Source organism: Giraffa tippelskirchi, chromosome 9 (genome assembly GCF_054371585.1).
Source record: "Giraffa tippelskirchi isolate mGirTip1 chromosome 9, T2T-mGirTip1v1.2.pri, whole genome shotgun sequence".
Classification (NCBI taxonomy): Eukaryota; Metazoa; Chordata; class Mammalia; order Artiodactyla; family Giraffidae; genus Giraffa; species Giraffa tippelskirchi.
Window position 1 is genome coordinate 118,022,946 of NC_137283.1, and position 26,661 is coordinate 118,049,606.

The following is a 26,661-nucleotide window of genomic DNA, read 5'->3' on the forward strand; positions in this document are numbered from 1 at the left end:
TGGGAAGGTCCCATGGAGAAGGGAATGCAACCCACTCCAGTATTCTGGCCTGGAGAATCCCGTGGACAGAGGAGCCTGGCAGATTACAGTCCATGGGGTCACAGAGTTGGACACGACTGAGACTAAACACAGATGTATACATACTCTGTGTGAGTGCGCAGTTGTTCAGTCATGTCTGACTCTGTGACTCCGTGGACTGTAGCCTGCCAGGCTCCTCTGTCTATGGAATTATCAAGGCAAGAATAATTGGAATGGGTTGATATTTCCTACTCCAGGGGATCTTCTTGACCCAGGAATCGAAACTGCATCTCCTGCATCTCCTGCATTGGCAAGCAGATTCTTTATCACTGAGCCACCTAGGAAGCCCCTAATATACTTTATATATCCTCAATCATTAGAACATGTTACATTTATGAAAAAGAAATAAATTATTCAAAATAAAATTTTATTTTGTTTAATATGATGTATTTATTTAAACAGTTTGCAAGAAAAACTCTACATTGAGTATAAGAGCATATATGTAGGCATAAAATATATACTGTTAAGGAAGTCACACTTCTTAGAATACTGTGACATGGGATAAGAGATTATATTTATTATTTTTAGATAGAAAGTAGAAATGGGAATTGTTAATGCTTCCCTGTGCCCTGAATGTATACTTAAAATTTATTAATTGATATTTTCTTTTCTTGATGTATCACTAAGTCATATTACATACAAATGTTAGCGTATATATATTTTCAGAGATCATAGGTTGTTAAAAAGCCAATTATTATTAAACATTTCAGTATTGATTTTCTCCAATTTAATTAAACTTTGATGGATAGGTTTTCTTTAGTTTATTGTGCTTTTTTACTTTTAGCTGTCTAAAATGCTCAATTTCTTTATAAAATATGTTGGAAAAGGAGGCATTGGTTTGGTTTCATTTGGTTTGGTTGCTCTTTTATACAAGAAGTTTGAAAATAATTCTGAAATGAAACTTTCACTGTGGTCAAGTTATTCCTATTATCTTTCCATAGCACCAACCATGAAAAGAAAAATCCATTGCTATTTGAACAATCATATTTAAGAGTAAAAAGACCTTTCCAAAAGGTGAGAGATTGCCTTTGGTACTGTTAGTTAAATGTCATATTTTCCTCAGGAACTTGGAGTCACCTTTATTAATATAGTTGACTATATTGGCATCTGATACCTCATTCTGAATTTAGAAAATCACTAAGTTTTTTGTATTTCTTATATACATAATCCAGCTTCCATATCAAACTTGGAAGCTGCTGCAATGTTTGCCCTTGACTCATTTAATTTCAAACTTAAAGACTAATTATACTAGAGTTCTTGTGGTTAGAAGAGACAGAAACTCAGCTGTAAGCTGCTGCTGCTGCTGCTAAGTCACTTCAGTCGTGTCCAACCCTGTGCGACCCCATAGATGGCAGCCCACCAGGCTCCCCTGTCCCTGAGATTCTCCAGGCAAGAATACTGGAGTGGGTTGCCATTTCCTTCTCCAGTTTAAGATAAAAATGAAATTTTATAAAGTTACGAGATGCATCACTGAACCTAAAGATAACACCGGGGCAAGGCCTGAGGAAAAAGTGGAATGAACAATTCTCTTCTCTGTGTCTCTCTGGAGTTCTGGTTCGTTTTTCTCTTTCTTTCATTGTTTCTGAACCTTCTGCGGTCCACAAGCCAGGACATATGGTCATATAACTGTTCCTAACAGTTCAATCCCCCCCTCCTAGAGCATGACACTCTTGGCCTAAAGTCCTAAACCTACTAGATAGGGATCAGTGTCCCTACCTGGCAAATTGCCCCCAACAAACCAGTCAACTGAAGTCGCCTGGTTATAAGGTTAGTTCTGCTGCTACAATATGGATGGCAGTACTGAGGAAGACACAGACTTAGAAAAAGTGGGAGGTTGATCGTCCAATAAAGTAATATATATCCATTGTACTAGTGTCTTATCTAGACTATTCTCTACAGAGACATATCTCATTTTATTGCACTTTTTAAATATTGCATTTTTTACAAGTTGAAAGTTTTTGTCAACTTGCATCAAGTAAGTCTTTTGTGTGTGTGTGTCCATGCATGTGTGCCTGCACTGATATTGTAGCCCACCAGGCTCCTCTGTGCATGGGATTCTCCAGGCAGGAATACTAGAAAGGTTTGCCACGTTCTCCTCCAGGGGATCTTCCTGACCCAGGGATCAAACCCAAGTTGTCTGCATTGCAGCCAGATTCTTTACTGGCTTAGCCACCAGGGAAGCTTCCCATTACAAATTGAAGGTCTGTGTCAACCTTGCATCAAGCAAGTCTATTGGCGTCATTTTTCCAGGAGCATTGGCTCACTTCCTGTCTCTATGTCATATTTTGGTGGTTCTAGCAATACTTCAATTTTTCTCATTATTATTAAACTTGTTATGGTGACCTGTGATCAGTGATATTTGAAGTTATTATTTTAATTATTTGGGGGCATCATGAACCCCACCCACATAAGATGACAAACTTAATTACTGTGTATGTTCTGACTGCGCCACCAAGTGGCTGTTCCCTGTGTCCCTCCCTCTCCTTAGGCATCCCTATTCCCTGAAACGAGAATATAGATATTAGGCCAATTAATCACCCTACAGTGACCTCTAAGTATTCAGGTGAAAGGAACTGTCACACATCTCTCACTTTAAAAACAAAAGCTAAAAGTGATTAAGCTTAGCGAGGAAAGTATATCAAAAGCTGGGAAAAGCTTAGATCTAGGCCTCTTGCACCAGTTAGCCAAACTGTGAATACAAAATAAAGGTTCTTAGAGGAAATTAAAAGTGCTACTCCAATGAACACAAACAATAAAGTGAAAAAGCCTTATTGCTGACATGGAGAAAGTTTTAATGGTCTGGTCAGAAGATCAGACTAACCACAACATTCCTCTAAGCCAATGCCAAATCCAGAGCAGAGCCCTAACTCTCTTCAGTTCTGTAAGGGCTGAAGAGGTGAGAAAGCTGCAGAAGGAAAGTCTGAAGCCAGCAGAGGTTGGTTCAGGAGGTTTAAGGAAAGAAGAAACTTCTATAAGGTAAAAGTGCAAGTGCTGATATAGAAACTGCAAGTTATTCAAAAGATCTAGCTAAGATAATGCATGAAGTGGCTACACTAAACAAGAGATTTTCAATGTAAATGAACCAGCCTTATATTGGAAGAAGATACCATCAAGGACATTCATAGCTAGAGAAAACTCAATGCCTATCTTCAAAATTTCAAAGAACAGGTTTGACTCTTTTGTTAGGGGTTATTGCAGCTGGTGACTTAAAGTTGAAGCCAGTACTCATCTACCATTCCAAAAATCCTAGGGCCCTTATGAATTATGCTAGGTCTACTCTGCCTATGCTCTACAGATGGAGCAACAGAGCCTAGATAACAACATATCTATCTACAGTGTAGTTTACTGAGTATTTTAAGCCCACTGTTGAGACATACTGCTCAGAAATAAAGATTCATTTCAAAATACACTATTGACAATGCATCTGGCCACCCAAGAACTCTGATGGAGATATACGATGATATTGGTTTTGTTTTTATGCCTGCTAATACATCTATTCTGAAGTCCATAGATCAAAGAGTCATTTTGACTTTTAAGTCATTATTTAAAAAATGCATTTCATAAGGCTGTAGTTGCTATAGATAATGATTTCTCTAATGGATTTAGGAAAAGTAAATTGAAACTTTCTGGAAAATATTCAATTAAGAACATTTATGATTCATGAAAAGAGGTCATAACATACACATTAACAGGAATTTGGAAGAAGTTGATTCCAACCTCATGAATGACTATGAGGAATTCAAGATTTTCTCAGCTGTGGTGAAAATAGCAAGAGAACTAGAATTAGAAATGGAGCTTAAAGATATGAATGAATTGCTGCAATCTCATGATCAAACTTGAATAGATGAGGAGTTGCTCCTTATGGAAGAGGAAAGGTGGTTTCTCAAGATGAAACCTTCTCCTGGTGAAGATGCTATGATGATTTTTGAAAGGACAACAAAGGATTTAGAATATTAGGTAAATTTAATTGATAAAGCAGCAGCAGAGTTTGAAAGGATTGACTCCAGTCTTGAAAGAAATCCTAATGGGTAAATAGAATTGAATGCTGCAAAGAAGTCATTTGTGAAAGGAAGTGTTAATCGATGCAGGAAACTTCATTGCTGTCCTATTATAAGAAATTGTCCCAGCACCCCTGGTCTTCAGCAATCACCACCCTTATGAGTGAGCATCCATCAACATCGAGGCAAAGCATTCCCACCAACAAAAGGATAACAACTCACTGAAGACTCAGATAATGGTTAGTATTTTTTAGCAATAAACCATCTTTAAATTAAGTATGTAAATTTCTTTTAGATATAAGTCTATTAATATCACACACTTAATAGACAACAATGTAGTGTAAATATAACTTTTAGATGCACTGGGAAACCAAAAAATTGTCTGAGTTGCTTTATTTTTATATTCACTTTATTGCATTGGTCTGGAACTGAACCCACAAAATTTCTGAAGTATGCCTCTGTCATACTGGTTTCTCCTTAAACTGCAGAAATTCACTTTGAATCGGATATATAGAATACTTTGATTAATTAATCTCAAGAGAAGTTGGTTTTAATTTCAATAAAAATATTAATTCTAGCCACTTCCTTTATTCTTTCTCCAGTGCTAATTATGCCTGTCCATGCCTCATTCAATCTCTCCTCCTTGCTAGTCGATCCTGGTATGTGGCACAGAGACAAATCATTAACACAAGTGACATTGTTATCTGAACTCTCTCTTAAGCTCTAAAATATCCTGAGTTCCTTATCATCAAAATCTTTGGCTAAGTCACTATGTGGTAGAACTAAGCCAACAGATTTCGGCCTATATGTACTCATACTCACCAAACACATAATTAAACTTACTGCATTACTAATCCATCTATTACAGAAGTGAAGGTGATTTTGAGTCTTATATTCTCCCTCATTTCTAATTCACAAAATGACAACTCTAGCGTGTCATTGATTAGAAGGATATGATCAAGAAGAAATAGATTTTGGGACCTACTACCACCTATTGCCATATCCACATACCCTAGGACATCAGTATGCTATTTACAAGTTTATTTATTTCATAGGCCCACAGTTACAAATTTCTATTCCAGTTCTGCTATGTGATATAATCTTGGCCAAATTATTTAATCTTTCTAAAACAATAATTTTATCTACAAAAAAGAGGTTGATATATCTAACTCAAAGTGTTATAAGGATTAAATAGGATAATGTGTACAGTGCTACAAGCATAGTTTGTCTTTTTAATAAATATTAGTTTTCATAACACTCATCCCAACAACCCTCTAAGACCAGAGGCTCAGGCCCGCCCTGGAATGGCAGATACAGCCGGGCTAACTGGTGGGAAGCAAAAAGGCAGCCTCCATGAGATCCTCACCCTACACTCTGCCTTGAGGCATGTTGGTAGCTCTAAGACTATAAACAACTGCAGAGATGAGGCTCCAAGGATTCTTTTGAGTTGAGTAGAATATAAATTGCTAATCAGATAATTAAAAGTGATAAAAAGATTCTACAACAGTAAGCCAAATTGATGATACGTTGTAATGGTAGAAGTATAAATGCTTTATTAATTTTTCTGTTTTCCAAACTTTCTTCATGTGATTCTGTTACTCTCAGGCCGAAAAATGTATTTTATTTACACTTGAAATACCTAGGAAAAACAGCAGTTTTAAATACTGTTTATTATAGTAGTATTTAAATTAAAAACAAATAAAAAGTCTAAGTGCCCATATAAAGAATATGGATAAAGTATGTGTTGGTATATTCATCAAATGAATTATTATGCAAAGTTTTGAAAGTGACAATGTGGATTTATATTCATTTAAATAAGATGAAATACTTAAAAACAGATTATGTATCACTGTGAGCCAATAAAAAAGCTATGCACTGATTATGGGAAAGTAAAGAAAAAAGTTGGCAATATGTATGATTAAATCAAATAAAACTAGTAACAATTTGAAAATTAAAGAAAATCAAGATGGTGAACTTTGGCCTCATGTCTGCCTTAATCCTCCTGCAGCCTTTCTTTTTGGTACCAGTATATACACCATGGCTGTTGCCCCACCTCTCACCTCTTTTTTTCTTTTTTTTTTTTTTTTATAAATTTATTTATTTTAGTTGGGGGCTAATTACTTTACAATATTGTAATAGTTTTTGCCATACATTGACATGAATCAGCCATGGGTTTACATGTGTTCCCCTTCCCGGACCCCCCACCCACCTCCCTCCCCATCCCATCCTTCTTTTTTTCAATCCACCTTGTCTTAAAGACCATGCTTTCAGTTCACTCCCAAACCAAATGGCTTCAGCCCTTGGTCTCTGACCCCAGGTGCTCTAGCACAACATTGCATGCCTGGATTTCCGCTTCTACCTGCCTGAAGGTATTCAAGACTTCTCTGCCTTCCTTACTAAGTCCCAGGCATGTCCTACTGGAGGAATGCTGGCCAGAGCCTTCCCCTCCAGGCACACTCAGCACAGTTGGTAGCACGCACTCTGCTTTTAAAGATTTTATTAGCACTACTGCCACTTTTTAGTTACATGGTACAAATTCATTGATTCAGTACTTAATTATTTAGATCAACGATATCTCTGTAATAACATTATATCAATTTTTATCTAAAATATTCTTTATTATGTCTTAATTTAAGAAATGCTATTATAATCAGATTAAACTGTGTTGTCCTTTTTTATAAAACGTGCCTTTTTTCTTACAGCATTTGCAGCAGATACATTTATGGCATTAGAATCACCCTGTTTCTTTCAAATTAAATGATATTCTTGAGAATGAATAAATCTTCATTAATAAGCACTACTGATGATACAATACACATAATGTGTATAATAAAATACATATTTTATAACACTGACAATGACTCTAGTTTCTCTTTTTCTGTAAGGGACTTGGTTTTGTTATCAGTGTTCCCTATGACTGCAAAATGACAAGCACACCCTGGTCCTTGCTGCTGCTCTTGAATCTGCTGGGATAAGCCAATTAAAGCTGCCCTTGAAGGGCTTCCTGAAGATCCTTGATTTGGAGTTGTATTCTATCTCTTCTCTAATTGCACCTGCCTACAAAGGTGTGAGGCTTTAACTAACTCTGCAACACCCTGTATGGCAAGGGAGCCATCATTCTCTATGAAGCTTTAGACAATGCAAAACTATCTTAATACTTGCTTGTGCTTTATCAATATGTTTTCCTCTCAGTCAAGTTTTACTTACCTAGAGGGGAAAAGAAAAACGCATCTCCAGGTATTAAACTGACCTTTCATTTGGCATACAAAGGCTGAAATCTAAATTTCAAAAACTGTGAAACTTGATGCTAATTTTTTGTATGAAGAGGAATATAAGATAGGTACAGTCCTTAAAGTTTTATACAATTTATTTTACTAAAATTCCACAATGAACCTGTAGGGAAAACATTATTATACCCATTTCACACACAAAAAAAAGATGGAATTTGAATCCCAGGATGTTGACTCAAGAATTTATACCCTTTAAAATCACTGTTCTCCCTGTAGTTACATAAACAAATTTGATTTCATCCTTAATATTTTGACGACATATTGTAAGTGCTGAACTGCTTTTCTTTATTTGAGTTTGAACTTGTCAAATCAATCAGCAAGCTTCAGAGACTCAGTGGATGCTATCATAGGCTAATTGAGGACCAGACTTCATTGGTAAACATATCACCTGATCACCTACACTATCACCATCATGAGAATGATCACTCTTTGAGCACCTACTTCGTGGTAACATTTTATCATGAAATTAGCATACATTGTTTTATTTAATCCTCATAGTATTCCACAAATCTGGAATTGTTAACAACAAATTATGACTTGTATCTGTCAGGATTCTCCAGCAAAACACAGCCAACAGGATAAAGGTAGAGACAGAGAGATTGTAAGGAATTAACTCATGGGCATGTGAGAGCTAGCAAATCCATAGGGCAAACAGGCAGGTTGGAAACTGAGACATGATTTTTATGTAACAGTCCTGAGGCAGAATTCCTTCTCCAGGAAACCTCAGGGTTTTTTTTTCTTTTACATTTAAGGCCTTCAGCTCGTTGGATGAGGTGCAGGTCCACATTATCAAGAGTAATTTTCTTGCTTAAAATCAATTGATTAAAAAATAAAAGGTGATTTACAGAAAAAAATGGCATATAAATGTATGTTTAAAATGAACTTAAACAATAAATAAGTACATAATCAACCGATTGTAGGAGTTAATCACATCTAATGGCTGGCCAGACACCTGGATACCATATCCTAACTAAGCTGACACATATATAACTAACTATCACACTACCCTTTCTGAGACAGTGAGTGCCCCACTTTCCTTAATGTGCGTGTGTTACTCGCTCAGCCCTGTCCAAATCTGTGACCGCATGGACTGTAGCCCACCAGGCTCCTCTGTCCATGGAATTCTCCAGGCAATAATACTGGAGTCAGTTGCCATTTCCTTCTCCAGGGATCAAACCCAGGTGCACTGCAGGTGGATTCTTTATCATCTAAGCCACCAGAGAAGCCCACTGTTTCCTTAATAACATGCTATAAGTGAGGCCACAGCTCATCAGCTTAATTTTTATGTAAGCCAAGTAGCTGTAGCACCCTACCACCTTCACCCCACCTAAACTACCATCCCTCAAATTCTGCCTCACATCTAAATGTCACCTCTAAAATCTGTTTGTGTCTACCAATCACCACTGGTGTTTGGTCACACAGTTATTTGGATTGCTCTACTCTTGCCTGGAAAATCCCATGGATGGAGGAGCCTGGTAGGCTACAGTCCATGGGGTCGCTAAGAGTCGGACACGACTGAGCGACTTCACTTTCACTTTTCCCTTTCATGCACTGGAGAAGGAAATGGCAATCCACTCCAGTATTCTTGCCTGGAGAATCCCAGGGACGGTGGAGCCTGGTGGGCTGCCGTCTATGGGGTCGCACAGAGTCGGACACGACTGAAGCGACTTAGCAGCAGCAGCAGCAGCAAATTAACAACAGCCAAAGGGTTCATAGCTTTAACTTGTGTTCCAAGACCAAGTTCCTAAACCAAGTATAGGTCTCTTGTAAGCCACATAATCCAAGCAAGCCAAAATCTATTACTTTCACAGAGTTTCATGAAAACCATTTGATGTTTCAACAGCAAAACATCATTTGCCCTCAGCAAAATCTTTCATCTACAGTGCTCGGTTCAATCAGCAAAATGTTAAGAGGCATCATTATTTCTCATACTGTGTAAAGAAGGAAACAGAAATCAGTACGCTAAGTAAGCTGTGTAAGCTCAAAGAGCTAGTGTGTGAGATATGGGAGATTTAGAACCCCAATTCATTTACTCAGCATATATCACTCAAATGCCTGTTGTATTTCAGGCTCCTGAATCCAGCAATAGACAAAATGTACAGAACACCTGCTCTCACAAACTTTACATTCTAGAAAGTGTAATTTGCAAACAAATAAATGGGTAATACTTGGGGTAGCAGATAATAATACATATTTGTGAAGAAAAATAAGGCAGGTAGCAATTAGGATATATGATTTGGGGTGAGAATTGCAATACAAAATAAGGTATTCAAAAAGAACTCACTGAGAAGGTGGCATTTGATCAAAGCCCAAAAGACATGAGTGACCAAACTCAGCGGAAATACAAAGAAAAAGGATGTCTGTCACACACAGGGAAGGTCCTGGCATAGAAGCTGCCTAGAGTGTTTGAGAACTACAGTGGAAGTATTACAGAATGGTGCCAACTTAATTTATGTTAATCTGTCATTACCATCTTTAGATGCCTTAGCTATAGAATTCTGTTTGGCATATCTACATGGAAAGTCAAATATGCTTTACAAAATGAAAGCTATGAAATCTACAATTATTTTATCCCTTAACATATCTATCATATTGATACTTACTTGTCATGATATGAATTCATCCTTCACTCATTAATGGTGCCACAAATTAACTGAAGTGACTGGCAACTAAGTACACGAAGCATTAATTTAGCTTCTTAACCAAGGAAAAGAGTGATTTTGGTCTCTCTAATTCCTTCTCATTTTAGGGACTAATTTAGGCTTGGCAGTACTTTGTTTAAGATGTATTAAGACTTCTAGGAAATCATTGTTTAAAAAGCCTTAAGAGAAATTACTTTTTATAACCAAATAAAATTGAACAAAACTGTGCACTTAAAAATTATAACATCTGACCATATCTATATTTTTAGGGTTCCTTGTTTTGCAGGTAGGTTTTCAAGACAGATTAATCATTATTAAAGGTGTCTATGAAAGAGGGTCATTTATATTATCTTATGAGTCTTATATGATGATCATTTATCTAAAATCTGAATCCATTTAATGGTATTTGAGCAATTTCAAAATGGTGATGGTACAGATTCCAGTCTAAGTGCCTAGAGTCTAGGCAATAAGTTTTACTAACAAAATCTGTGGTTATTACTTGTAAGACAAACCAGTTACCAAGTAAATTCTGCACCTACAGTATCATGCTTACTGTTACTTAAGTCATATGGCAATGAATGTTCAGGTTATAGCAGTTTGCAGCACATTTCTAATGCATTTCACTTTGATAATATTTCCTTTAAATCACTTCCAAGAAAACGAGTAAGGTAGATTTCTTCCTTTTCAGTTCAGTCAGATGTCCAAATACACATACGGAAGAACAAGAATTCCAAGGACAAAAAGCCAACCAATTCCATAAACAGAAGTATACAAACAGGAACCTCTTACATTGGGATATTTTTTAAAAAAATCTAAATTGTGTTAAAGTACACTTTAAGGTTATTCACATATTTTCCAATAAAAACTACGATGGAGCTGCTTCAAGCACAATAACAATAAATAGCAAAAAGAAACTTTTAAAAATCCTATTCGTCCTGCAGCCTCCTGCCAGAGTCCCACACAATAGCAAATACTTAGGCTGAGAATGGCTCCACTGGAGCAACACTAATACATTTGACACAGCTTCCACCCCGTCATTATGCAGAGGAGCCTGTGCTTATCCCTTTGTAAATTGGAGACTCTTTTAACAAGGAATCCCAGGATGAAACGGAACCATTTTCCTCACGGCAAAACAAATCCTTCTCCAGTGAATTTTGTTATTGTTTATTGTTACACTGTTTTATCAGCACTAAACTGTATGAAAGCTTCAATTAGTTCTTGATGAATGATCCCATAAAAGCATGTAGTTTCATTTCCCCTGCCACCAGATATTTCACTGAGTGTTATTAAATGAAATATAATTGGGATAAGATTCAGGAAACTCAGAGAGGCTGTAGTGCTCTCAGTTCAGCCTAAAATGGCTAGTTATCAGTGTAGCTGAATCACACTAGGCACACTGTACATATAAATTCCCATCGCTTGATCCTGGGGATAATGTAGTCTAATGCACAATCTCTGTCCTTTAGTGAGGATAAAGGCCTATGGTGAGGTTCTGAGTTCAGTGCTGGGTCAAAGAGTTGCTATCTCCATAGAGGAGCAAAAGGAATCTGTATGAATCAGATTTCTGCCTGATGGAATATATTCATGCTATATGTTTCGTAGGATCTACTGTATTGTTCCTGCAAAGCATGGAAGCCATGCATTTTCTTCTTTCTCCTTGGTGCAGAAACCCTGATATTTAGCTAGGCATAGAGATACATCTGCCTCCTTTGTTTGTGACTGTGTTGCTGCCAACAAAATGTAGAACTGGGGTATAAGACTTCTGAGAAATCTCATTAAAGGGAGCTGACTCAACTGGGGGCAGACTCTATAAAAAAAAACCTATCTTTCTTTCTTCTCTTGGCCTTTAACACAGAAGTGAAAACTGGAGCTTTAGCAACTATATGGGATCAGGATGTGACCTTAATATGAAAATCATGTAGGAGAGTATTCGTGCAGGAAAACAGAATCCTGAGGTCCTGAAGACATTCTGGAGCTAGCATTCTAGCCTTGAACTGCAATCCTAGGCCTTTATTAATGTATGACATTCTACTCTTTTGATTGAAACACTATTATAAGCAAGACAACCTAACTATAACTGAGAGAACTATTGATCCTTAATATATTTTTGAATAACTAAACACTACTCTCTATTGGTCATTCTGTGAAGCATTTTAATGCATTGTAACATTTCATCTTTAAAACAAACCTATAAATTAGGTACTGATGTGATCTCCATTTTACAGATCAGAAAACTAAATCACACAGCCATCCAACACATAACTCAGTTGGTGATGAGGGGCTAACAGAGAGGAGAGGGACTGGAATTCATGCACTGAATGTTTCTTTCTTTAATGCAATGAATAATATGTTTGTACTTATATCACTTGTTAAGAGACTGTTCTAATTTCTTGGGAAACAAATGAACAAAAAAAGGACTCCTGTCCACATGGATCGAATACTCTCAGTCTCAAGAGTTCTTAACTCTAATCTTGAATAGAGGTTTCAAAGTGTTGTTTGCGAACCTCTTGGTATACATCAAAACTATTGTCATAATAATATTAAGACTTTTTTTTTCTTTACTCTGTTCACTGTTACACTGATGGTGCAAAAGCAATGGTGGATAAAACTGGTGGTAGTTTTTACCAAACCACTAGAAGTCATAGTATTTCTCACTCCAACAGATCCACAGTTAATAACTAAATTAATTAAAGAATTTCCCTTATGAACATACTTGGTGAAACAGTAGAAATGTTTAATTTCATTAAATCTTGAAACCTGAGTATACATCATTTTAATATTTTATTTGATGAAATGGGAAGATTACAAAATGCACTTCTGCTATATACTGAAGTATGATGGTGATCTGGATATAAAGACCTTGTGCAACTGGAATCAAAAGCTGAAGTAGCCAGTCTCTCATGAAATGGCATTTTATTTGAAAGAATTAATAACAAACTATGGTTACTTGACATAAATATTTGGTAGGTATTTTATAAAAAAATATTGAAGTAAATCTGTCAGAGGAAGGACCCAACAGAATTTGCTGCCAGTGATAAAATCTGAGCCTCATAATACTTAAATTTTTTCTGGTTAAATTGGTGGTGATATTGACAAATGTGATGTTTTGATATTTGGAAGATCTGCATAATCCCATGAACTAGTATTCTCTGAATGATCAATGTATATGTTACATAGATGCATGGGTAAAATCTACCGGTAAAAATCCATTCAGAGTGCGTAATAAACTAGTGGATTTTAATGTAACAAAGTATCAAAAATATATTGGTATGATTTCAGATTTCACATACTAATCTTTAAAAGAACAACCACTTGCTGAGTTTTGGTGTAATATCAAAGAATACCTACAATTATATGTGATGACAACTAAATATCTGCATGAGGCCATATTTTCTTAATGGATTTCAGTCATAAGAATGAGTTGCAGCAGATGAAGATACAGATACTGACTATGCTTATTAATTTAGATATTAAAGAGATTTGCCAAAGTATAAAATAATATCATTCTTATCCCTTACTCCTTTTTTGTTGGGAGTTATTTTTCATAAAAATGCTACTTATGTTAACATGCAATGGGTTTAATATTGTTATTTTAAATGATTTGTCTTAAAATATTTAAAGTTTTAAAAGACTTAAAGTCTTAAAATATTTAAAGTTTTTTCTTGGTTTCAATTTTTAATGGTAAATAGAAACAGATATAACCCATAAAACAAAATTCATGAAACCAGAAAGTTTGAGAACAGATTGTCTAACACATGGCCCTTCATCTTCCTTGGTTGGACATTTTTCCTGATACTGAAAAATATTTTAGTGGTGAGCAATTTACTTTGAAAAAGAAAACCAGGTTATTCAGACTGTTTTCTTTTATTATTTCTGTGGGACTCATAGCATCTCATGTGTGCTTCCCTCAAATTTTCCATTATGCTAGAAAGACTCAGTAGCAGAAAAAATCTATTAGTGTAAATTTTGTGACCTGACTAAAATCACAAAATTATGGCAGATTTCTCTTATTTGGAATGAAAAAATTAAAGTTCAAAAGCATGTCACCTTTGACACTGCAATTAAGCCAACACTGAGGAGCCTGCAGAATAGACAGAAATGACTGTGGCTAATTTCTCTAAATGTTGCAACTGCTGTTTTCTCTAAATTCCTAAGAATCAGAATGATTGCTGCAACCTTTTAAAAACTGAATAAAGGAGGATCACCTTCCCTTATGGTTTGTATTCTTATATCATTTTGTTCAAGAAAAAAATATACTTTCCACAATCCAACCAAGGCTGCCACTTAAATATAGCATCATATACTATTCAAGTATCTCCTTAAAATTAACAACTTATGCCCAGAGATATATTAATACATCTTTTGTTACTGAACTTTATTGATCAGAGATGTTTCAAAATTCACTTACCTAACAAATTGTCAGCCACAGGCATTAGTTTCTGCAGAAAATCACCCAGTCAATAATGTGTTAAGATGACATCAGTCACCTAAACTGTTTTTACACATTTAATATAAAGATAATTGTTCTTTATGGTTGTTGTGAGATTGAAAAGAGAGATCAAGCTTGAAAACACCCAAGAAACATGTGCTTAAATACTTTGGATTTATTCTGATACTTTCATTTTTATGGCTCTAGAAGTTCCTCTAACAATAAAATATCTCTTATTCACTACAGTCGGAGAAGGCAATGGCACCTTCCTCCAGTACTCTTGCCTGGAAAATCCCATGGACGGAAGAGCCTGGTAGGCTGCAGTCCATGGGGTCACTCAGAGTCGGACACGACTGAGCGACTTCACTTTCACTTTTCACTTTCATGCATTGGAGAAGGAAATGGCAACCCACTCCAGTGTTCTTGCCTGGAAAATCCCAGGGACGGCGGAGCCTGGTGGGCTGCCATCTATGGGGTCGCACAGAGTCGGACACGACTGAAGCGACTTAGCAGCAGCATTCACTACAGTGGCCATAAAAACGTACTTTTCTCTCACAACTGCAACTAAGAACAACTGACCTTTGGCCTCAGGGCCTATCTCAAGCACAGTGTTGGCACTGAAGCTGTGCTTCCCACAGGCTGCTCCCATTCAATGACTGATAAGACAATACTAAGACTGGCCTGTTCCTGAGAAAATCACAGTTCTCAGTATTCTAACCAGAAGTGAGAGTTCAAAAAATCAAGTTGCTCAGAATTATAGAGCTAAAGAGCTGAGAATGTTTAACCGAATTTTTCACTAGGTAGAAGGCTGTCTTGAAATAAAGAGCTACAAAGATTTGTGAAATGGCTTCAGTTGTTTATGAATAAAATACAGAAAAGTAATAGGCAGAAAACATGGTATCAGTTAACCCAAACCTTTGTAATCACAATTTCAATTCAGAAATTCAAATCCATTTTATTTTGTGCATGGCATCCTCTAACCACATGTACATTTTAATTGGTAATATAAATTATTATCATGTTATTATACTGAGTTCTATTCTATTACATATTCAAGTCTTACAGACAAACAGACACACACACAAACACATATATTTTCGTCCTCTCTCAAATGTAGAATGGAGTCACTACCTTGGGAAAACAAGTAATTGAGAGAGAGAAAAGAGAATTAACCTCACCCACTTCCTGCTTCTGATTCCCACAATCTTAATATATTGTGAATCACCTTTTCATATCTTTTTAGACACAGAATACTAGAAAGAGAAGCCAATTTATATTTTCTATTATAAACATGCTTAGATTATATGCATAACAATAAAAAGTAAACATTGTTGTTGTTTAGTCGTTAAGTCGTGTCCTGTCTTTTGTGACACCTGTGTCCTGTCTTTTGCGACACCAAGGACTGTAGCCCACCAGGATCCCCTGTCCATGGGATTTTCCAGGCAAGAATACTAGAGTGGGTTGCCATTTTCTTCTCCCAAAAAAGTAAACATATAGGCAATAAACAATAAAATAGTAAATGATAAAAAGTAAAAATTACTTTAACATTTTCTGTAGTCTGCCCTAACATCTAAGCATTTCAGCATTTTTCTTAGATGCTAAATTTATTTGTAATCATAATACCAGTTTATATCCAAAACTCTCATAACCCAATCAAATTTAAAATTTATACAAAAATATATTCTTCAGTTACAAACAAACTTATGGAGAGGAAAATAGTGGCAATTACATAATTGGCAATGTTGATGACCGTGATGATCACAGCTTAGCACTCATTACTTTTCAGTTTCCCTAATACTCAGTTTCACAATAGCTCCTTTAGGTAGATGAAATGGATAAAACTTTTATCCTAAAGAGAAAGGCCTAACAGTTCAGTTGTTTTATTTGTTATCAAATAAATTGTTCTGGTTTTAATATCCTCTTCTAGATCACAAATATTAAGAAGTTAAGGGAAAACTGCTCTTATACAATTCAAATCTACAGCATCTGTTCACCATTCATATACTATTTTTCCAATCCTTCTATTAGAGTTAAAGGAATATAGACACTAAGCTTTGGATACCAATCTTCCTTTCTTGATAAGTAGATCTTACCATATTTTACCTATCAATTAAAATGGTTCAAGTCAAATGGGAACATTTTAAAAGTAACTTGCACGTAAAGATGTCATTTTTCCCAACCTGGTCTGTAAATTAAATGCAGTCTCCATCAAAATCACAGCAAGTTCTTTTGTTAATATCAAAAACTGATATTAAATTGTATATAGAAATGCAAAAGACCCACAAGAACATTTTGGAGAATTGACATTCCAGAGTTCAAGATTTACAATAAAGCTACACTAATCAAGAAAATGTTGACAAAAGGATAGACAAATAGATCAATGGAACAGAATAGAATGCCCAGAGATAGATCCACATAAATATAGTCAACTAATCTTTGACAAAGAAACAAAGATAATTTAATGGTGCAAAGATATTTTCAATAAATGAGGCTGGAATAATTAGAAATCTATATGCACAAAATAAAGAATCTGGACATTGAACACATAGATTCAAAAAATTAACTTAAAATGAATCATGGACCTAATGTAAAATATAAAACTATGAAACTTTTAGAAAATAGCACAAAGGAAAATCTAGATAACCTTAGGTAAGGTAATGACTTTTTACTTACAACACCAAAGGCATGATCCATGGAAAAAAGAACTGACAAGCTGGACTTCATTAACATTAAAAATTTCTGTTCTGCAAAAACACTGTCAAGAGAATTTTTAAAAAGCCATAGATTAGGAGAAAATATTTGTAAAATACATTTCTGATAAAGGACTGTTGTGAAAAATATACAAAGAGCTTTTCAAATTCAACAGTAAGAAAACAACACAATTAAAAAGTGGGACAAAGGTTTGAACAGACACTATACCAAAGAAGATATACAGAAACAAATAAGAATTGTAAAATATGCTCCACATACTCTGTCATCATAGAAAAGCAAATTTAAACAACAAAGAGATACTACTACACACCCATTAGAATGCTGGCAAAAATGTAGAGCAATAGGAACTCTAATTCTCAGTGCTAGTGGGAATACAAAATGATAAAGCCACCATGGCAATTTCTCACAAAACTAAAAGTAATCTTATCATGTCATCTAGCAAGTGTGTACCCTGGTATTTACACAAGGGAGTTGAAAACTTGTCCTGCATGCAGATGTTTACAGCAGCATTATTCATAATTGCCAAAACTTGGGAGCAACTAAAGTGTCTTTTAGTAGAATAGATAAATAAACTGTGGCATACTCAGATAATAGAATATTATTCAGAGCTAAAAAGAAATGAACCATCAAGCTATGAAAAGATAAGGAGGGAGTTTAAACACATATTCTTAATTGAAAGAAGCCCATTTAAAAAGGATATGCACTGTATGATTCCATCTACATGACATTCTGGAAATGGCAAAACTATGGACAGCAAGGAGATCAGTGGTTACTCCGGTTAGGGGAAAGCAAGGATGAATAGGAAGAGCACAGAGGATTTTTAGAGCAATGAAGTTGTTCTATAATACTACAATCATTGATACATTTCATATGTGTCCAAATCCATTAAATGCATAACACTAAAAGTGAACCCTAATGTAAGCTATGGACTTTGGGTAATAATGATGTGTCAGGGCAGGTCCACTGATTGTAACAAAAGTACTATTCTGGTGAGTAATGGTGTTGTAGGGGAGTGTGTGCATGTATGGAGGGCAAGGAGCACATGGAATCACCCAGTACTTTGTGCTCAGTTTTGCTATGAACCTAAAACTGCACTTAGTCTATTTTTTCAGTAGTTTTCATACCATCTAGGTAACATTTAAAAATGATAATCTGAGAGTTGGGTACTAGAAGCAGTATTTTATAGAGCTTTGGGAGTTTCCCTTGAGAGTCTTCATAATGCTGTTGGGCTTCTACTTTAAAAGACTTCATTTTGCTAAGGGGTGGCATTTTTCCCACTTTGAAGATTCTAACATGTTTTAAAGGTCCTGTTTTTGAAGAAATGAGTATCTGTGGAATTCCCTGATGAGAAAGTTTCCTATTCCAGGAGAAAAGAAGTCCTCTGTTGAAATTATTTACCAGATTATGGTTTCAACCCTGGAGACAGTCTAATCCCTGACAGGGTTATCATCTTTTTGAAAATATTAATATGTTTGGAAAAAGGTTCTACTTCTGAAGAAATTATTGCTAGAAGGAGGCTATCTTTCAAATTTTAGTAAGTTGTTGTTTTCAAGTATATTCAGTAGCATAGGATGACTTCGCTGGGGAAACATTAAAATAGATGTAATTTATTCTATCAGCATTTTTATAGAATTCTATGAACACTGGAATAGAACTAGTATCTCATGATGTGTGTGAATCAATTTTCCATTTATTAAACTAAACAGCTAAGTGAAATGTATGTAACTTTATTTATATGCCTTACTAGTCATATATATTTTTGCATATTTATTTTTTAATTTTTATTTTATATTGGGGTATAGCTGATTAATAATGTCGTGTCAGTTATAGGTATACAACAAGGTGATTCAATTAAACATATACATGTATTTACTCTTTTTCAAATCATTTTCCCATTTAGGTTGTTACTGTGTATTGACCCCAGTTCCCTGTGCTATACAATAGGTCCTTCTGGCTATCTATTTTAAATATAGCAGTGTGTACATGTCAATACCAAACTTCCAATCTATCCCTCCTCCTCACCGTTTCCCCCGGAAACCATAAGCTCATTCTCTAAGTCTATGAGTGGTTTATATATTTTTTTTAAATATATAACAAGAGTCTCATAAGCAATGATAAATATTAGGTACAGCATTAGACTACTAATAAAGGAAATACATACTCTTTATCAATTGTCCTTTTTTAACCCCATTTCTAAAACCAAATGTTTCCAAAGATGACACAATACTTCTCATGTGGAGAATTCACATGAATGAACTGAAACAAGATAAAAGGAATAGAGGAATTATAATTATAAATATTTTAATGTTTTCATAGAAAAAACAAAAAATAAATGAGAAAAAGGAAGAAGAAAAGAGAAGTGATAAAATAAATTACGTGATTATGCAAATACTGTCTTACTTATTTGATGCAGAGCATTGACTCATTGTAAAAGACCCTGATGATGGGAAAGATTGAAAGCAGGAGGAGAAGGGGACGAGAGAGGATGAGAAGGTTGCATGGTACCACCAACTTTATCGACATGAGTTTGAGCAAGCTCTGGGAACTGGTGATGGACAGGGAGGCCTGGCGTGCTGCAGTCCATGGGGTCGCAAAGAGTCGGACACGACTGAGCGACTGAACTGAACTGAACTGTCCTACTTATTTCCCAGTAGGATGTGAAACACAAAGAGTAAATAAACGTAAATGGGGGGGGTAAAAATAAGGAACTTATTGACCTGTTGACTTCACTTTCACTTTTCACTTTCGTGCATTGGAGAAGGAAATGGCAACCCACTCCAGTGTTCTTGCCTGGAGAATCACAGAATCACAGGGACGGGGGATCCTGGTGGCCTGGCATCTATGGGGTGGCATAGAGATGGACACGACTGAAGCGACTTAGCAGCAGCAGTAGCAGCAGTTTTAATAAAAACAATCAACTGAAACCCAGTGGTTGCATTTTAGTGAAACTTTATTTTAAATGCTTTTCTTTTTTATTTACCATGTGTTGTATATGAGAAATAAGCTAATTTTAAAACAACTTCTTTTATGCAACTTGAAAATCTCAGGAAGAGATATCCGAGGTGTCAGTACAGTTCAGTCGCTCAGTCGTGTCCAACTCTTTGTGACCCCATGGACTTCAGCATGTCAGGCCCTCCAGTCCATCAACAATTCCTGGAGTATACTCAAATTCATGTCCATTAAATCTGTGATGGCATCCAACCATTAAATCCTCTGTCATCCCCTTCTCCTCCCGCCTTCAATCTTTTCCAGAATCAGGGTCTCTTCAAATGAGTCGGTTCTTCGCATCAGGGGCCAAAGTTTTGAACCTATCAGTCCTTCCAATGAATATTTAGGACTGATTTCCTTTAGGATGGACTGGTTGGATCTCCTTGATGTCCAAGGGACTCTCAAGAGTCTTCTCCAACACAATTCAAAAGCATCAATTCTTCAGCACTCATCTTTCTTTATAGTCCAACTCTCACATCCATATACGACTATTGGAAAAACCATAGCTTTGACTAGATGGACCTTTGTTGGCAAACTAATGTCTCTGCTTTGTAATATGCTGTCTAGGTTGGTCATAGCTTTTCTTCCAAGGAGCAAGTGTCTTTTAATTTCATGGCTACACTCATCATCTGCAGTGATTTTGGAGCCCAAGAAAATAAAGTCTGTCACTTTTCCACTGTTACCCCATCTATTTGCTATGAAGTGATGGGACCAGATGCCATGATCTTAGTGTTCTGAATGTTGAGTTTTAAGCCTACTTTTTGACTCTCCTTTTTCACTTTCATCAAAAGGCTCTTTAGTTCTTCTTCACTTTCTGCCATAAGGGTGGTGTCATCTGCATATCTGAGGTTATTGGTATTTCTCCTGGCAAACTTGATTCCAGGTTGTGCTTCCTCCAGCCTGGCATTTCACATGATGTATTCTGCATATAAGTTAAATAAGCAGAGTGACAATATACAGCCTTGACGTACTCCTTTTCCTATTTGGAACCAGTCTGTTGTTCCATGTCCAGTTCTAAGTGTTGCTTCCTGATCTGTATACAGATTTCTTAAGAGGCAGGTGAGATGGTCTGGTATTCCTATCTCTTTTAGAGTTTTCCACAGGTTGTTATGAACCACACATTCAAAGGCTTTGGCATAGTCAATAAAGCAGAAATAGATGCTTTTCTGGAACTGTCTTGCTTTTTTCAATGATCCAACGGATGTTTGCAATTTGATCTCTGGTTCCTCTGCCTTTTCTAAAACCAGCTTGAACATCTGGAAGTTCACCGTTCATGAACTGCTGAAGCCTGGCTTGGAGAATTTTGAGCATTACTTTACTAGCGTGTGAGATGAGAGTGCAATTGTGTCCATGAGTGTAATTCAATTCAATTTCCCACAACATCCCTTCGTTTGAATTAATGCAGTATTTGTTAATATAGGAAACCATAACTTCATATGAAGAAAGAAAAGAAATGCAAATTACAAATGCAAATCTCGGCACTAAAATTTCAAGGCAGAACTTGGTACTCAATTTGATAATCTAAAACATGACTAATTACTATTTTCAGGGACCACAAATCTAATTATATTATATCCATTTACAATCTTTTTCCAATTCAGTATACACATGCAAGGGGTCTTCAGTGGCTCAGTGGTTAAAATCTGCCTGTAATGCAGGAGATGCAGGAGATTCAGGTTTGATCCCTGGGTCAGGAAGACTCCCTGGAGGAGGGCATGGCAACCCACTCCAGTATTCTTACCTGGAGGATCCCATGGACAGAAGAGCCTGGCAAGATACAGTCCAAAGAGTCTCAAAGAATCAGACACCACTGAAGCAACTTAACATACACGTGTGCATACACATACATGTATTGATTAATCAGTCATCAACTATTGTACATGTACTATGAATATAGTAGTTGTTCTACTGTGGCCAGAAGACTTGTATAAGAATTTCATTTAATTTTGTGTCTTCATTCAAATGATAACCAGAAGACCAAGGAATAATTATCTCAGAGAAAGGGAGGTATGGTTGTAAGGGAAGGCGAGAGGGGAAATCAGGAAGCAAAGAAAAGTATTAATGAAATCTGGATAAGGATATCATTTGTGTTATAGATGTCTAATTCCAGTAAGGCTAGAGGTATTTTACCTCTTACTTCCATAGTGGAGCCAGATAGGGGAGACACACATGCCAGTCCGATCCCTAGTGGTTCTTCCCTCTCTGACCTGGGTAAATAAGTAACATAAATGGAGAGAAAAAAAAAAAACAAAAAACAGTGGTTCTACTTCAAGGTTTTAGATGTTAAAATCCCATAGGAAACGCAGAACAAACTTATGTGAAAGAAATTTGAGAATGCTTAACACACCCATTAGAGTAGAGAGAGATGTAAATTGCCTCTTTAAAGTATGTGTGGCAATTCTGCCTCAGAGTTTCTAAAATTCACCCCAAACTAAGGTCTTCTTTAAGAGTGTATATGCATCTTTTAGCTGATTCTATCATGTTTTTATGCTCCTTAATTCAAATTGAAATAATCTGAAATTTGCAGTTCTTTAAACTACATGCTTTAAATTATTTTGAATTCGATTGGCTTTAAATGGAAGACAGTAGCATAGCTCAATGCTAATACTCATATGTTTATATATAGATCAAAATGCAGACATTGCAGAATAGTTAATTATCCCCCAGTGAGAAAAGATGGAATAAAGGAATATATATAATGCAACTTATTTAACAATTTTCAACCAGATTTAATTTCCTTTGGCTTTTTTAGGGGATAATTCTCTAAGGACAATCATGTTAGAAGCAACGTGCATGGTCACTAAGGCTATTTTTGTTCTGTATTTCAGGCTTAAAATATACCACACAAATAGAGTAAGATGCTGAAAATATATGTACTCTACCCTGATTAATGAATGCTATAGGTATCTTTGCTCTGTCTGCTTGGTTAGCTTTGTTTCAAATGTGATACAGATTTCATGCTGCATGGCAGATCCAGAAATAGTCCACGTTCTTTAAATTCAGGCAATGCATCATATTCTATTACACTATGTCACATCAGACTATGACAGTAAAGCATGAGTTATGTGAGTATGGACCAGTTGGTAAACTGGTCCCAACAAATGGACAATTTGAAGATCAAGTGCAATATTCTCATGAAAAAATATTTTAAAAAACAGAATCATAAATAACATATAAGACATGAAGGACACTTTCTTATTTAGTCACAACATCAACTTCCCACATAATTTTTCCGAAAACTGAAAAATGCTTCTTGACCACATACATTTATTCAATCTGGCACTTAAATAAAAGTTTCCTATGTCATATTTTGCCTTTGTATTTTTCATATATTAGTTATGGAAAAGATAAATAATACATCAGAGGCTCTTCTCACATCATCTGTGTCTAAGAATACAATGGGAGACATTCGAGACCAAAAAGAAAGACTTTCAAAAATAAGAACTTTTGTTCGTTGTAAAAATCAGTGTTATTTCAGTGGGGTCTTAAGGAAGGATAAGTAATCAAAACAGTGAGAAACTTAAATTTCTATATCATTACTATTCTGATATTTCTAATTAATTAATATTTACTGTGTCCTGATCTGCTAGGTATTGCAGACAATTTTAAGATATACTTAGTTGTTTTTTTCATTAAAGTTTATGGTAAATAGGTACAGCACAATTGCACTCCTTTCACATGCTAGCAAAGTAATGCTCCAAATTCTCAAGCTAGTCTTCAATAGTATGTGAACCGTGAACTTCTAGATGTTCAAGCTGGATTTATAAAAGGCAGAGGAACCAGAGATCAAATTGCAAACATCCACTGGATCATCAAAAAAGCAAGAAAGTTCCAGAAAAACATCTATTTCTGCTTTATTGACTATGCCAAAGCCTTTGAATGTGTGGATAATAACAACCTGTGGAAAACTCTAAAAGAGATAGGAATACAAGACCACCTGACCTGCCTCTTGAGAAATCTGTATGCAGGTCAGGAAGCAACACTTAGAACTGGACATGGAACAACAGACTGGTTCCAAATAGGAAAAGGAGTACGTCAAGGCTGTATATTGTCACATTGCTTATTTAACTTATATGCAGAATACATCATGTGAAATGCCGGGCTGGATGAAGCACAACCTGGAATCAAGATTTCCAGGAGAAATACCAATAACCTCAGATATGCAGATGACACCACCCTTATGGCAGAAAGTGAAGAGGAACTAAAGAGCCTTTTGATGAAAGTGAAAAAGGAGAGTCAAAAAGTAGGCTTAAAACTCAACATTCAGAACACTAAGATCATGGCATCTGGTCCCATCACTCAATGGGAAATAGATGGGGAAACAGTGGAAAAAGTGACAGACTTTATTTTCTTGGACTCCAAAATCACTGCAGATGATGAGTGCAGCCGTGAAATTAAAAGACACTTGCTCCTTGGAAGAAAAGCTATGACCAACCTAGACAGCATATTACAAAGCAGAGACATTAGTTTGCCAACAAAGGTCTATCTAGTCATGCCATGGTTTTTCCAGTAGTCATGTATGAATGTGACAGTTGAACTATATAAAGAAAGATGAGTGCCGAAGAATTGATGCTTTTGAATTGTGTTGGAGAAGACTCCTGAGAGTCCCTTGGACTTCAAGGAGTTTCAACCAGTCTGTCCTAAAGGAAATCAGTCCTAAATATTCATTGGAAGGACTGATGCTAAAGCTGAAGGTCCAATACTTTGGCCACCTGATGCAAGGAACTGACTCATTAGAAAAGACCCTGATGCTGAGAAAGATTGATAGCATGAGGAGAAGGGGATGACAGAAAATAAAATGGTTAGATGGCATCACTGACTTGATAGACATGAGTCTGAGCAAGCTCTGTGAGTTGGTGATAGACAGGGAAGCCTGACATGCTGCAGTCCATAGGGTCACAGACTGAGTGACTGAACTGAAAATGCAAATATCAATATTTTTTCCTCTTTAAGTTAATTTTTATTGGAGTATAGTTGCTTTACCATTCCATGTTAGGTTCTTTTAAGATATATATAGTTCCAAACAATAGAGCATATTAAATAAATTACAAGCAAACCTGGAAATAATAGAGGGAAAAATTAAGAAAATAATAGATGATAGTTTAGAATGCTGCAATTCTAAACTTCTCTGATACAGCAAAATGATTATTTAGAATGTTTAATCAAATTGCTTGTGAAAGGTGTATTTTAAATAGTATTGATAAGAAGCTGAGGAAGATTCTAGGTATAGAATAAATCCTCTTTGTTTAAATCATAGTGCTATTTTTTTGGTTCTATCCTTAGGCAAAAGTAAACAAATGGGACTTAATTAAACTTAAAAGCTGTTACAGAGCAAAGGGAATCATGAGCAAAATGAAAAGACAGCCTGAAGAAAATATTTGCAATTATATGACAGATAAGGGGTTAATATTCAAAATAAGTAAATATTTCATACAACTCAACATAAAAAAAGAACTGGGCAGAAGATCTGAACAGACATTTTTCCAAAGAAGTCATATAAATGACCAACAGGCACATGAAAAGATGCTTGAAATCTCTGATCATCAGAGAAATGTAAATCAAAGCCACGTTGAGATATCACTCCACTTATCAGCAAACAAACAAACAAACAAACAAACGAATGTTGACCAGGACATGGACAAAAGGGAATCTTTATACACTGTTGGTGGGAATGAAATTGGTGTGCTAATGTGGAAAACAGTATGATGTTTTTCAATAAACTAAAAATACAACTACCTATTATCCAGAAAGTCCACTCTGGGTAAATATCTGAAAAAATCAAAAACACTACTTTGAAAAGATACCTGTACCCAAATTTTAATAGCAGCATTATTTACAACTGCCAACCAGTCCATCCTAAAGGAAATCAGTCCTGAATATTTATTGGAAGGACTGATGCTGAAGCTGACACCAATACTGTGGCCACCTGATGCAATAAACTGACTCATTGGAAAAGACACTGACACTGGGAAAGATTGTAGGCAGGAGGAGAAGGGGACGACAGAGGATGAGATGGTTGGATGGCATCGCCGACTCAGTGGACATGAGTTTGAGTAGATTCTGGGAGTTGGTGATGGACAGGGAGGCCTGGCGTGCTGTAGTCCATGGTTGCACAGGGTGAGACACAATTGAGCGACTGAACTGAACTGAAAGTATGGAAGAAACTTCAGTGTCCATCAACAGAGAAATGGATAAAGAAATAGTAGATGGAACACTACCCAATCAATTAATAAATGAAATTTCACCATTTGCCACAACATGGATGGATTTGGAGGTTATTATGCTAAACAAAATATTGATAAGTCAGACAGAGAAAGACAAATACTGTATGATATCACTTGGATGTGGACTCTAAAAAATACAACAAATTAGTGAATATAACAAAAAAGAATCAGACCCACAAAATGAACTTGTGATTACCAGTGGGGAAACGAAAGACAAAGAGGGGGAATATAAGGATTAGGTATTAAGAAGTGCAAACTATTATGTATAAAATAAGCTACAAAGATATATTGCGTAACAGA

General features: G+C 35.9%; 1 protein-coding gene across 2 annotated transcripts in view; it reads right to left on the reverse strand.

The window, feature by feature from the left end:
• The window catches only part of LOC145521610 (uncharacterized), a 361,851-nt gene that overhangs the window by 137,206 nt on the left and 197,984 nt on the right, over nt 1-26,661 (reverse strand). The window contains exons 6-7 of one of the 2 annotated variants that reach the window (XM_081530353.1): nt 19,311-19,405; nt 17,111-17,192 (exon numbers count right to left, since the gene is read on the reverse strand). The gene's annotated coding sequence lies outside the window, so the exon portion shown is untranslated. Of the gene's footprint in view, nt 1-17,087; nt 17,193-19,310; nt 19,406-26,661 lie in introns of those variants that run through there. The other variant, XR_014065533.1, reaches the window with a different exon arrangement.